The 12,743-nt window shown below is 41.7% G+C and overlaps 1 pseudogene; it reads right to left on the reverse strand.

Annotated features, from left to right (window-relative positions):
* Window positions 1–6,877: 6,877 nt before the first annotated feature.
* LOC140703354 (U1 spliceosomal RNA) lies at window positions 6,878–7,032 on the reverse strand (annotated as a pseudogene).
* Between the last annotated feature and the right edge of the window lie 5,711 nt (window positions 7,033–12,743).

A 12,743-nucleotide genomic window follows, 5' to 3' on the forward strand; every position in this document is an offset into this window, starting at 1 on the left:
ACCTGGCAACAAAGCATGTTTTGTGCACCGTAGGTCTCAATTCTATCATGAATCTCGTTTGGGATAAAACTGTGCTTGACAGCTTGAGGAACTGGTGCCACTCAGCTGGAAGAGGAACATAATGTCCCAGGTCCTTATCCCCAGCACCACCTCATACAGTGTGATATGCCTGCCTGGAATCTTGGAGCTCTGATGCCAGTCAATGATGACAATACAGGGACCACTCAGTACAAACCAGGTTTCTCAAGAGTACTGCTGAGCTCTGACTTAGCAAAAGCAGAAACAAAACAACAAAACACAGCTCCATGGATAGCCGCAGTTTTCTAAATGGGCATTTTTACTGGACCCAGCATGGCCACTGAACTGATGTTTACACACTGGGGCTGTAGAAATATTAACAATCATGAACCCTCATGGCATGACCAGTGGGTTTTCCTAAATAGGACAGGAGATACTGAAAGGAGTTCGGGGCATTACATTAGCTGTAGACCAGCTCTAAGAAACTGAAAACTTTGGAATTAACTAACATTCCTGCCAATCTGGAGCAGAAGAACAAAAGAAAGGGCCTATGCCCATAGAGAACAAAATAATCAAGGGACAGGTCTGGGTGCCTTAGGGCTGTATGGCTTATGTAGCTGGGACTGGAAAGTGGCAATGACTCAAGGCCCAACAGGGGACACAGAAGGAGCCTCCCCAAAGAAGGTGAGGACTGAACACCTCCAGGCATCCCCACCACCACTCTGGACAATGGCAGTATCCCATTGGCTAATCCTTCTACCCTGAAGCATAACTGGATTGCTTCTGAAAAAAAGACAGACCTATCAAAGTGAGAGATTACACTAGAGCAAGAGGATCGTCTCCAGAGATACAAGGCCATGCACACCCATCCTCAGATCTTGGGGAGCACATTTTCCTTCAACTCTCTATGCCTCTCAAAAACTATTTTCAAACAGTGTGAGCAGTGTTTTTGTTTTTACCAAAAAGTCTCACTTGAGCATCTTAGTGGCCAATTTTTAAAAAACAAATTGAAAAAATGAGAAGTGTGATGGACCATTCAAGACATAGGAAAATTATGTCCCATACCTTCAAGAGGACACAGCATTCAAGTTCATTTTTCCTCCAACTTTTAATTTTAGTGCAATTGGGACATTTGGGAGCTGCATGCAACTGATCAATGTTCTGGGATAAGAGTGGGCAACAGTGGCACTTTAGATATTTTTGGCTTACTACTCGTATATGCCCTTACCAACATTAGCTAATAGTAGGAGTTATGGGAGATGTGATCCAAAAACATCTGGAGGACCACAGCTGCCAACTCCTATTCACGAGAACAGGGAAACCATTAAGAGGAAAATGGAGGGTTCGTTTGGACTTGGATAAGTCCCAAAGTCAGGTGGGAATGGGTGCAAAGTGGATGTTACGTGCAATAGCAAAGAAAAGTAGAAAAACAGTGTTTGTGATTCGTAGTTTGCTTCAGGATCTCTGTAATGTCCTATAGAGAGAGAGAGTCTTCATGAGAAAGAAACTGAATGCCACAGTAGAACATTTCTATGGGGATTACTGATCAAGTCATTCAGAAACCAGCTGTAGCTTATCCAGTTGATACCCTGCCTCAGCATGTATTATAGGAGTAGGGAGCCTGTGATCCTCAACAGGTTTTGGAGTTGAACTCACGTCAGCCCCACTCAGCATGTCCAGTTGCCAGGATTATGGGAGCTGAAGTCCAAACCATCAAGAAGGCCAACAGTTCCTCAGCTTTGCTGCAGGACATAGAAGCATTCACATTTTTCAGCAGTCTGTCAAGTTTGAAAGTCTGTAGGAAGCAAATTTGCATCAACGTGTCATGCACTGTCAATATTGACCCCTGAATACAAGTTCCCTTTCACAGTTTCATACTGGATTTGACCTAGGGCAGACAACTGGAGCAGTTACTTTGGTGTGTTTTCTTTGTTGTCACAGGAACAGTGCATGTTTAGAAGCAATTGTAACACAACTTATTCTGCATTCAGTACAGTATTACCTATGAGAAAGATACCTCGTTTGAAAGCAAGTGTAGTCTTCTTAACAGAGGTGCTACACTGACACACCCAGGTTCCTGTATCTACTGAACCATGAAGCTGTCCAAGTGATTTGGGGCTACTTGTTCTCTCAGCCTGACTACTTCACGAAATAGAATTATTCTTAAACTGGTTTTAGGTCTATCAGAGGGGAACCTTGACAACAACACTGCCAATCTTTTCCTTTTCATCTTTTTCTTGAGCATGCAGTGTTACCATATATTTTTTGTACACAAAATGTTTTAGTTTAAGAATATCCAGTGCCAGTATAAATGAATCTGGGGTTAGAATACAAGCCTCATTAGAGATGCTGAATATGCATTAACATTCAGACTGCTCTTTGCTATGCAAGCCTGGCATCCCTTTTTCCTCCATGAAAAACGGACACACTAGTGCAAGGCAATGTCAGACCATTTCCTGATTTTTTGTACTGTGGATACAGAAGCAATATTTAAGATTCACAAGCCAGAGCTGCTTCTAAAGGATTGAATTTTGGGGAATCCCCATCCCCCAAAACCAGAAGTTTAACAACACATTACTGCCAAAATTACAGTGGAATTCAGTCCACCTGAATTCTATAGGCCTTCCTTCTGAGAAGGCTCACACAAAATTGCAGTGCAAGGTCTTTTTGGCTCCTTGAATAGACTTGCTGCTGAGCTCACAGCTGTAGAAGTGCAAGCTAAGTTACCTTCTGGGAATAGGCCCTGTTAATTGAACAAGGCTCACTTTAAAGTACACAGCTCATCAAAATACCTGAGAATTCAAGAAAGGGAGGTGGGGGGGGATTACTAAGTCAAAAAAAGCTCTCTGTTGCTCAATTTTCTCTCTGTGTCTCTCTTGCTTCTCTTTCTGTGGCATCTCCCTTCTTTTCCCATGGTGCTTTCTCTGCTCCTCCTCTCTGAACTCATCTTTGTTTTTCTCACACTGACCTATCCAGACTGCCTGAATAGGTCAGTGTGACTCCTGAAGAAGAGCCAGCCTGTGTGGCCTTGGGCAAGCTGCAGAGTCCCAGGGTTTACTCAGAAGAAGGGAATGGGAAACCACTTCTGAATATTCTCTACCTGGGAAACTCTGAAAAGGGCTGCCATAAGTTGGAACCAATAAGATGCAATTATAACTTCCCCCTATGGCTCCTTCCCCCCCCCCCTGAAGCTGATCCTGCATGTTTTCCCACATCACAGTAAAGATTTCAATGGAAGATTTTAATAAGAAAAATAGTACAGTACATAAAAATCATTCACCCCCAACCCTGATCTGATTCAAGATCACACAGCTATTAAATATTTTACTTTTTACACAGGATATTACAGATTTTCACATCATATTTTGTCTGGACAATTATGAAGATCCCTGGAGAATAAGCAGTTTTAACAGATGACTGCACAGCAAGAAGCCTCATGGTGTAATGTTAGCAGGCATCTTAATTATCTTGGGGAAGAGTAAAGATATATCAGTAGTAACTAGAAGAAAGATGAACTGAAACTTCTGTCAACAAAGCTGTTGCTTTATATTTAACAGGCAACCAACTTAGTTGTACCATGTTTCCCCGAAAATAAGACAGGGTCTTATATTAATTTTTTCTCCAAAAAAATGCATTGGGGCTTATTTTCAGGGGATGTTTTATTTTACAGTCACGTCATCTTCTGGTTGCTGCACACTGCTGCACAATGATGGAGGGTGGGGTTTCACTTAACTGGGGCTTATTTTTGGGGTAGGGCTTATATTATGAGCATCCTGAAAAATCATACTGGGACTTATTTTTAGGTAAGGTCTTATTTTCAGGGAAATAGGGTACAATTTCTACTGTTGCAGCTGCCACACACCATGAGAGAAGCTGCTAGCCAATCCAGAAACTGGTCTCAGCTGATAGTACCATATTTTTCTGTGTATAAGACGATAATTTTAACTAAAATCTTTAGACTAAAAATTGAGGGTCGCCTTATACATAGAAGGGGGAAGGGATCAAAGAGCTGCACGATCGCAGCCCTTTCATTGCTGCTTTCCCTCTCCACTTCATAAGCCCCGTGGGGCTTAGGAAATGGTGGGGAAAGCAGCCACTTAAGGGCTGTGATCCTGCAGCCCTTTCATTGCTAGTCTTCCCCTCCACTTCCTAAGATCGCTGCTTTCCCCCTCCACTTCCACAGCCCTTTGATCCTGCTTTTGCGGGCTTAGGAAGGGGAGGGGGATGTTCTAATTTGGGGGTTAGAAAAGTGGGGGTCATTTTATACACTGGGTTGTATTATACACGGAAAAATATGGTATATAGCTGAAGCAACAGATATTGAAGGAAGTTCCAAGGGCACAAAAGCAAGATATTCATCTACATAAGTACCTTAATTCCTCACCTCAAAAGACTTGTTATGATGGTGCCACTAAAGCCACATATCGATCACCGATACTAGTTATATAACAGTACTCAGCCACATACCTTACCCAGTGATCTCAGACCTGATACACTGTGCTGTTCCCCTTGAGTACAATTACAGTCAACCCTTGACTTACGAACGGCCCAAGTTATGAACATTTTGACTTATGAACAGCTCTCATATGACAATATTGATTTGACTTACAAACTTAGATTTGAGTTACGAACTGAAAAAAACCATGTGGGAGGTGGGGAAAGTGCAAAATTCGAACTTTTGGTTAACCGTTGGCCAATGAAGAGGGTGCCTGTCTGATTCCTCGCTCTTCCCAGCGTTTAGAGAGTGGATTGGGAGACAGACTTCAGACTGCCTGGTACTGCCTGGACTGTATTTTTATTTTTGGCTGTTTTTGGGTTTTTGCTTTTTGACATTTTTTTAAGCAGAGCGACTGCCTGTTCTGGGTGAGTACACTGTATGTTTTTACTTTACTGTATGTACTGTACAGGGTTTTTTGCAGCTTGGGGGAGGTAGGGCTAGGTGGGGGGGTGTCTTGCAGTGTTTTAAAATGTCTGTGCCTGTGGTTAAAATACTCTTTGAGTGCATGTGCTGTTCGTTCAGGAAGGAAGGCATTTTTGTGCTGGAGGAACGGTTGCTGGATTGCTATGCCTTGCAGTGGGGGGGTATGTTTCTGTGCTCTTATGGGTCTTGCATTGTTTTAAAATATCTGTGCCTGTGCTTAAAATGTGGATCCAGAGTCTTTTTGTGCTGGAGAAATGGTTGCTAGGTTCTGTGCCATGCTGTGGTGGTGGGGTTACCGGCCCTCAACCTAAGAACCCAAACCAGCCGGAACTGATTAATTGGTTTTCAATGCATTCCTATGGGAAATGCTGATTTGACTTACAAACTTTTCGACCTACAAACTTCCTTCCGGAACGGATTAAGTTTGTAAGTCAAGGGTTGACTGTATAGCAAAAGAACCTGTACTACAATGTAAGCAGCACAACAATCATTCCAATCTATATTATTCATGAATCAAATTAAGCTTTTTAAACCATATACAGGCAAATGCATGTTCACACAAATTCCTTCTTTGGACTGCAAATGCTGGCACAGATTGAACTAGATGGGTCAAGACCTAGTTTTTACAAATGCACACAGATGGCCGATTACTTCTTCTTGGGCTGCCAAATATTTGTGAATATGTCACTTATCTGCGATCTGTTGTTAGGACTCTGGTTTGTGGTTACCTGAATCCACATCCCACAAATACAAACACACTTCATTTAAAATACATGGGTTTAAAATAATTTGTTTCTTTTATCTTCAATTTTAAAAACACTTTCCCAGAATTAATTTCCATTGAATTCAAGTTGGCTTTTGTCTGAGAGCTCTATGTGTAGGAGGAATCTCTTGAGCCAGAAAATACTAAGAGTGAAAAAGACCATGTTTCCTTATATGAATGATTCTCTTGAGAATACATTACTTCAACTCAACAGTGCAAAAAAGCCACAAGAATGGAAACCTGTTTTGAAGCAGAAGGGTTTTTATGGAATTCCTTATCCTCAGGTTCACACAAACATCAGTGGCTGTTTCACAACATAAACTTTTCTATATTGTTTCAAAGATAACTGTGTCTTGTATTTTGGAAACATTATACAGTATAATGTAACCCTGATCAGTGTTCCTTCCTTCTTCACTTAGGAAATTATCTTCCAAGTTATTTTTCTTTCTTTTCATGTGCATCTTTTAAGACCTCACAATTCATAGGGCATACATCTGGATGTTTCCAATGGAATTTCAGCCACTCTGGCCACATCCACAATAAATACACCCAGATCCTTCTGCACTCATCCTGGCAACTGGCTCCAGTGTGATCAAATCACCTCAGCAATACAGTTCACTGGGTAACCGTCACTGAGCCAATTACCATTCCTCACCCCAATGTAGCTCAAAAGGTTGCAGCAATAATAAGGAACTCCCCTGTAAGCTTCCTTGATCCTATTGGAAAAAGAACAGAAAAAAATATGAATATAATAATGAAGTTCCTAAGTTGGCAGTGATTGTGACCCTTGGCTTTGCACATGGTATTACCGAACTGTGTGTACTCCTAATTACGCCAAGTTAACCCAACCTCAGTTAGTTACCATATTTTTCGCTCCATAAGATGCACTCCCCCCCCCGAAATAGTGGGGGAGAAAATATGTGCATCTTATGGAGCGAATACAGTAAAAAAGGGTTCCACCACCGCCACCCAGAAGCCTCCCACTGCCATGGTGGGAGGCCTCTGAACTGGCAACAGAGACTGCTTGCTGTTTGGACCTCACCATTCTACACTGCTAGCTTTCCAGGATCTGCTTCCTGGAGCCCACCTGGAAAACCAGCAAGGCCAACAGGCCTATGGCAGCAGGCAGTGAAAACAGCCAAGGACCAAAGGGGAAAGAGTGATTCTAGAAATACCAGGGGAAACCACAAACACAGTCCCCCACTTAGGCAGTTGATTTTCCCACATTTGGGGAAATCACAGGGGTCAGCACATCCAAAGTGCAACAGATGAGACTCACCCTGGGAAAACCACTTTGATGATCATGGAATCTCCCCTGCCAGGTATGAGTTGGAATGGCCCCTGAACCTCCTGCCCCTTTCTGTGCCCTGTCCCCCGACGGCATGGTGACCCCCCGGCTGCACCTCCTGATCAGAACAGGGCTGCACAGCTCCAGTCCCGAAAGAGGCCAAGAGAGCTACTCAGTGTTTTGGGGTGCCCCACAGGACCCCCATCAGGGGCTGGATGTTCCTCCCACAATCCTCCAGTGCACAGATATTAGCATATCTAATAGGCGGGGAAGGCAGGGAAAGCGGGGAAATTCAAACTTTCAGTTAGTGAAGAGGCTGCTTGTTTGCTTCCTTGCTAGTCCAAGCAGTTAGAGAGCTGGGAGGGAGACCTGGGACTGCCTGGTATTGTTGTTTTAAAATGTAAAATTTAGTTTAAAAGCTGTTTGTTTGGGGTTAGTGCTTGGGTGAAAAGGAGCTTCGTTTGAGTTGAAACCTGCTTGTGTAGAAACGTGCATACCAGTACTTGCTTTAAAAGCTGCCTGGGAAGCCCTTCAGACCAGCGCCGATCAGCTGTTAGGTGGGGAGAGGAGAGGGGAAAGGAGCAGGAGCAGGAGTGGAGAAGAGCACAAAATGGCTACCATCTGCCGGCTGCCTGCTGGCTTTTAGCTGTTTGGGGCTCTTTTTTTGACTGTTCTGGGGTCTACCAAGGCACTGTGAAGAGCCAGGCTCAGTCTACAGTACCTGGTAAATGACTTTCTTTTAGGTTTTTTAAAGTTTCTGACCTTCCCCCCCCCATAAAAATGCATTAATTAATTTTCAATGCCTTTCTATGGGAAATTTGGATTCAACTTCCAAACTTTTCAACTAGTTCTGGGCATCTAATAGAGAATGTATTTCCAAAGGGTGTTGCAGCAAGGAAATTAACTGTGCCTTGTGACTTCTCACTGGATTACAGTACCTGCTTCCTGATTTCAGCTACTATAGTTTGTATTCAGTTTTTTTGGCTCATCAAGAACATTGTTCATGGCTTTGTGTGGCCTAACCTGTTTTGCCTTGCATGCTATAAACGTTCAATTATGTCAGAAAATGGAGATTTGGTCTTATGCTGAGCATGTGCTACTGCTGGTGAATGGGATCAGGTTAAGCTCTGTGTTGCTGCTCTTTTGCATAACCTAAAGCAAATAAGGAAAACCAGCTGTTAAATAGTTTAATTCCATTATTTATCCTCCGCACAACTAAAACGGACCTCTCAATGCAATGCCAAATCAGACAAACCATTTCTAACTTAATATAGGCTTGAGCTGTAGCTGGGCAGAGTTGCACAACAATCTCATTTGTCACTGAGACATTTCTATAAGCACGAGGAAGAGGTGGATGAAAGGAAATATAAAATATAGGTAGAGTGGTATAGGTATTATCATTGGCTGATAATGGTCTATATGTACTTGAATTAAATTTATGGTACACAAATTTATGGTACATAAACTAGAGTACACAAAGCTTTAAGTCTCTCCATTTGTTAATGACAGTGGTAATGGTTCTTAATGCCACTGTTGACTGCTGTTCACTTTACATGATTCAAATGTTATTCTGTTATAGTTTATTAAATATTTTATTACACTATTTGGTTCAGAATATATTTTCCCTGTTTTCCTCCTCTAAAAATTATGTGCGTCTTAAGGTCAGGTGCATCTTATGGAGCAAAAAATACACTACGTATCTGGCTGCAGAGCTAAAGGTTGAAAGTTCAATTGCCCACTGTACCTCCAGGGAGAAGAACCAGACTGTGTGGCCTTAGGCAAACAGCACAGTCCAGAGGCATCCCCAGAAGGGAATACTAAATCAGTTCTGAGTACTCTATACCTAGAAAACCCTGAAAAGGGTCACCATAAATCAGAATTGATTTGACAACAAAGAATTATTAAAACCACAATTATAATTTGCTGCAATTTATTATTTTAATACAGATAACTCACAGCCAAAAAAAAAAACACCACACAAAAATGGTATCATAACCGATTATTTTAAGATTCATCAACATTCATTTGCTATGTACATATTCTTTCTTCTGCAAAAGTGCAATCCAAAATTAGTTGGTGGCTTTTTTTCTTTCTTTTGGGAAAAAAGTCTTTTTTCTGACAAAGTAGGGCTGACTTTGCGGCTTCACAACACTTTGCCCTCAAATACCTCGTACAATAAAATAAGAAACAAAAATAACCCTACAACATGTCTTCCTATCCAGAGAATACACTGACAGAATCACATTGCCTCAAACCTTGCTCTCAAAAAATTCATTCATTTTCTCACAATAATCATCAGCAAAGGTCACAACTCACACAATCTTCAGTGCATGTGTATTTTTGAATGGTCTTAAGCATGTCTGTGGCCACAGTCTGACTCTAGTTGAAGTGGAAGGTGTACGCATCAAGGTACTAAAACACTTAGCATTTGTGCACACATTTTGTTCTGGTTTCTTTTTCTCAGAAAGGACTGCATTCAGGAGTACAACCATTTTTAAATGACTTTATGGTGGCCTTTACAACAGAAGGTTCCAAACAACTTCATTTTGTTAAGCAGGAGAGATGTGTGTGATTGTCTGCCTGCACACCCATAGCTGCTCACATCACAAAGTTTTCCGTCACTCTACTGATACACTGTCAATACACATCCACAGGAAAGGAAAAGTGTAACCACATTTGGGGAGGAAACCATCTGGACATGGATTTAGGATGTTGTTTTCTACCACATGCTAAGATGAGGAGGAAAAGAAACGTCCAAAGTGAAACACAGTCAGAAATTCCTGCTGCATGGAGACTGTGGCAGAGGCTTCAGAATAACTTTTAATTTCTGATGGAAGGCAGGCTTCCCAGCTACAACACCAAGCACATCTCAATTTGCACTGCTTTCAGTGTGCCCGATGCCACTTCTAGGATGGAGCTGCTCAGGGAATGACACTGCACACTTCAGCACATACTCCAGCAGCGCATCAGCACATATTCTAGCAGGCACGCCTTCCATCAAGAAATGGAGCAAGAGTTCCATGACAGACAGGTAAGAAACGACACCATGCCCTGCATTCTCACCTGTTCACCGGAAAGGATCCAGATGGAGTTCATAGTCCATCATTTGGCTGATCCCTGGCTAAAATCTTATGTCAAGCTAGGTAAGAAGGAAGCCAGTCCATTACAAAACTCTATAAAGCAGAGATAACTGTACTGACAAGTTCTCTTTTTAATGTATTTGCGAAGGCTTCTCTTTTTAAATTCACAACTAAGCTCATTTTCAAGCAAACAGCATTCATACTGATGTTAATATGCAGTTGCATATAATGCTAAAAAAAATCAATATAATGTGTAGTAAATATAGGTAACTGCTTATGTTTTTTTTAATGAAAAAGAAGGTAATGCTGTCCTGTGCAAGATGTTATTCATAGCAGTAGATGTACAATGTCACTTTTTGCTGCCAATTTTTTTTTGGGGAAAAAAACATATACACACCCATATACACATCCCAAACTCTTGAAATATAAGCATAAGATCACAGGTCGCAGATATGCGACCAGGCCTAGGGAATACATGGAACAAGAATAATGTTTTCTCAACATGAAAGGGTTCTAGTCATGTGCTATGGAGAGGAGCATAAGAAGCCATCCTTACTATAAAAAAACACATAGAGTATCACAGAGGTGAGCCAGCTCCAGTATTGCAGAAGCTTCAGATCACAGCAGCTTCCCAAAACAAAACCAGAAATGACCACAAATCACTTCTGGCCTGGCATGCCTGCCCAGGTTTTGATGAAGAAAGGCAGGCTGCACCTTGTTTTAAAGGAGAACTGCTGCTCTTGGAGGTTTCCACCAGCAACAATTCCCCTTTTCTTACCCTTTTTATTCCAGGGGAGGGACCAAGGATAACACAAATAGGCAAAGAAGGACAAGTGCAACACAAGGGACTCCCATCCTTTAAGCTTTGGATTTCAGGTTTGATGCATAAATGATGTCTTTGCTACGAACAATTTAAAGAATATACAGACTGCCCTACCTACAAATGCTAACACTTCTCAGTCTCTCTTGTCATCCCCATCTGATGTTTCAAATACTAAGTGTAGTCTTGCTTACTCTGATTGGGTTGCTAATTATGCTACCTGGAGATGAACAACTTTACAGCTCAATGTAGTCGCCCTGTGGAAACCAGCTGCCAACCCAGAGGTAAGACAGGTCTATAGAGGCTCAAAGGGACACAGTGGCGCTGCACCTTAAACCACGGAAGCCTCTGTGCTGCAAGGTTGGAAGACTAGTAGTCGTAAGATCAAATCCACACGACGGAGTGAGCTCCCATCACCTGTCCTAGCTCCTGCCAACCAAGCAGTTCGAAAGCATGTATAAATGCAAGGAGATAAATAGGTACAGTACCTCCTTGGTGGGAAGGTAACGGCATTCCACGTCTTAGTCATGCTGGCCACATGACCACAGAAACTGTCTTCGGACAAATGCTGGCTCTATGGCTTAGAAACGAGGATGAGCACCGCACCCTAGAGTCAGACACAACTGTACAAATTGTCACGGGGAACCTTTACCTATAGAGGCTCAAGTGACTATGGCAGTAGGACTTCTTGGTGGTCTGTGTTAAAGAAGGGAAAAGAAAGAGGGGAAAGTGGCCTGAACTAATTTGCATCCCCTCCTCACAATGACACCCCTTCTTGCAAAACAAGTAACTGAAGAGGGCTACATGTACAAAATGCAGTATGGGACTTTGTGGGGTTAAAGCTGCCCCAGAGCATGCATACAATATGAGCACTGACTTTGGGGTTAATGAACAAACATTGAGTAATTTGTTTATCAGCAAGATGGAAATTTGGAAGGTTTACAGGCCTTAAGTTGTTAAATATAGGATACTAGAACTGAGAGCATTCTTTTCTTCATATGCAAAAAAACTGATAGTACAATATGGCTGGAAATCCATGCAAAATGACAAACTGTAAATATCCATTTTAGTTGCAAACAACTACACAGTATGGCAACAGTTAAAGAAAGTGTTTTTGGAAGTTCAAATTCTAAGTAGCACTATTTTATTTCAAAGATAAAGTATCACGTCAGCTGTGCAAGCAGCTAAAGCTCCTCAGGGATGGGATATTTATTTTAAAATTTAGCAGACAATTTTGTTCATTTGACAATATACTGTATCCGTTGTATTATGTATCTTTTTTCTTTAGAGTAAACTGATTCTTACTGTAAGTACAACAGAGGGTTCTCTTTTTAAGCAAACAACCTACATAATATCCATTATCCAGCATCACCGTTGGTGGTGACTGGATCCAATAAAATCCTGTGGAACACGAGTCCATATAATCACACAATGGGCCAAGGGGAAATTATGCAGCAATGAACTCTTTGCACTGAACACTTAATTTGGATTGAGACGACATTGCCTGTGCGCAATACTGTAACTCCTCATTCCCTCTTGGGATACTATTAACTAAACTAAATTAAGTACACAGACATCCAAACTTTATATGTTTTCCTTGATACAGCTAACAGTAACTCTAGAACGGGAATTCAGTAGGATAAGTAGATAGGATTCTACCCTAGCCACGGCACTACGGCGTAGTTTGGATCTTTCCCTCCTATCAATGCTTCTTTAAGAAAATTACAAAGGCAGATCTGACCATGGATCTCTGAGGGAATATATCATTTGGCCATTACTGCTGATTAACAGAAAGTAATTTAAGAAATTATTTTATGAATATACTCCATGAAACGTCATTCTGTTTCTAATTA

Source organism: Pogona vitticeps, chromosome 1 (genome assembly GCF_051106095.1).
Source record: "Pogona vitticeps strain Pit_001003342236 chromosome 1, PviZW2.1, whole genome shotgun sequence".
NCBI classification, from domain to species: domain Eukaryota; kingdom Metazoa; phylum Chordata; class Lepidosauria; order Squamata; family Agamidae; genus Pogona; species Pogona vitticeps.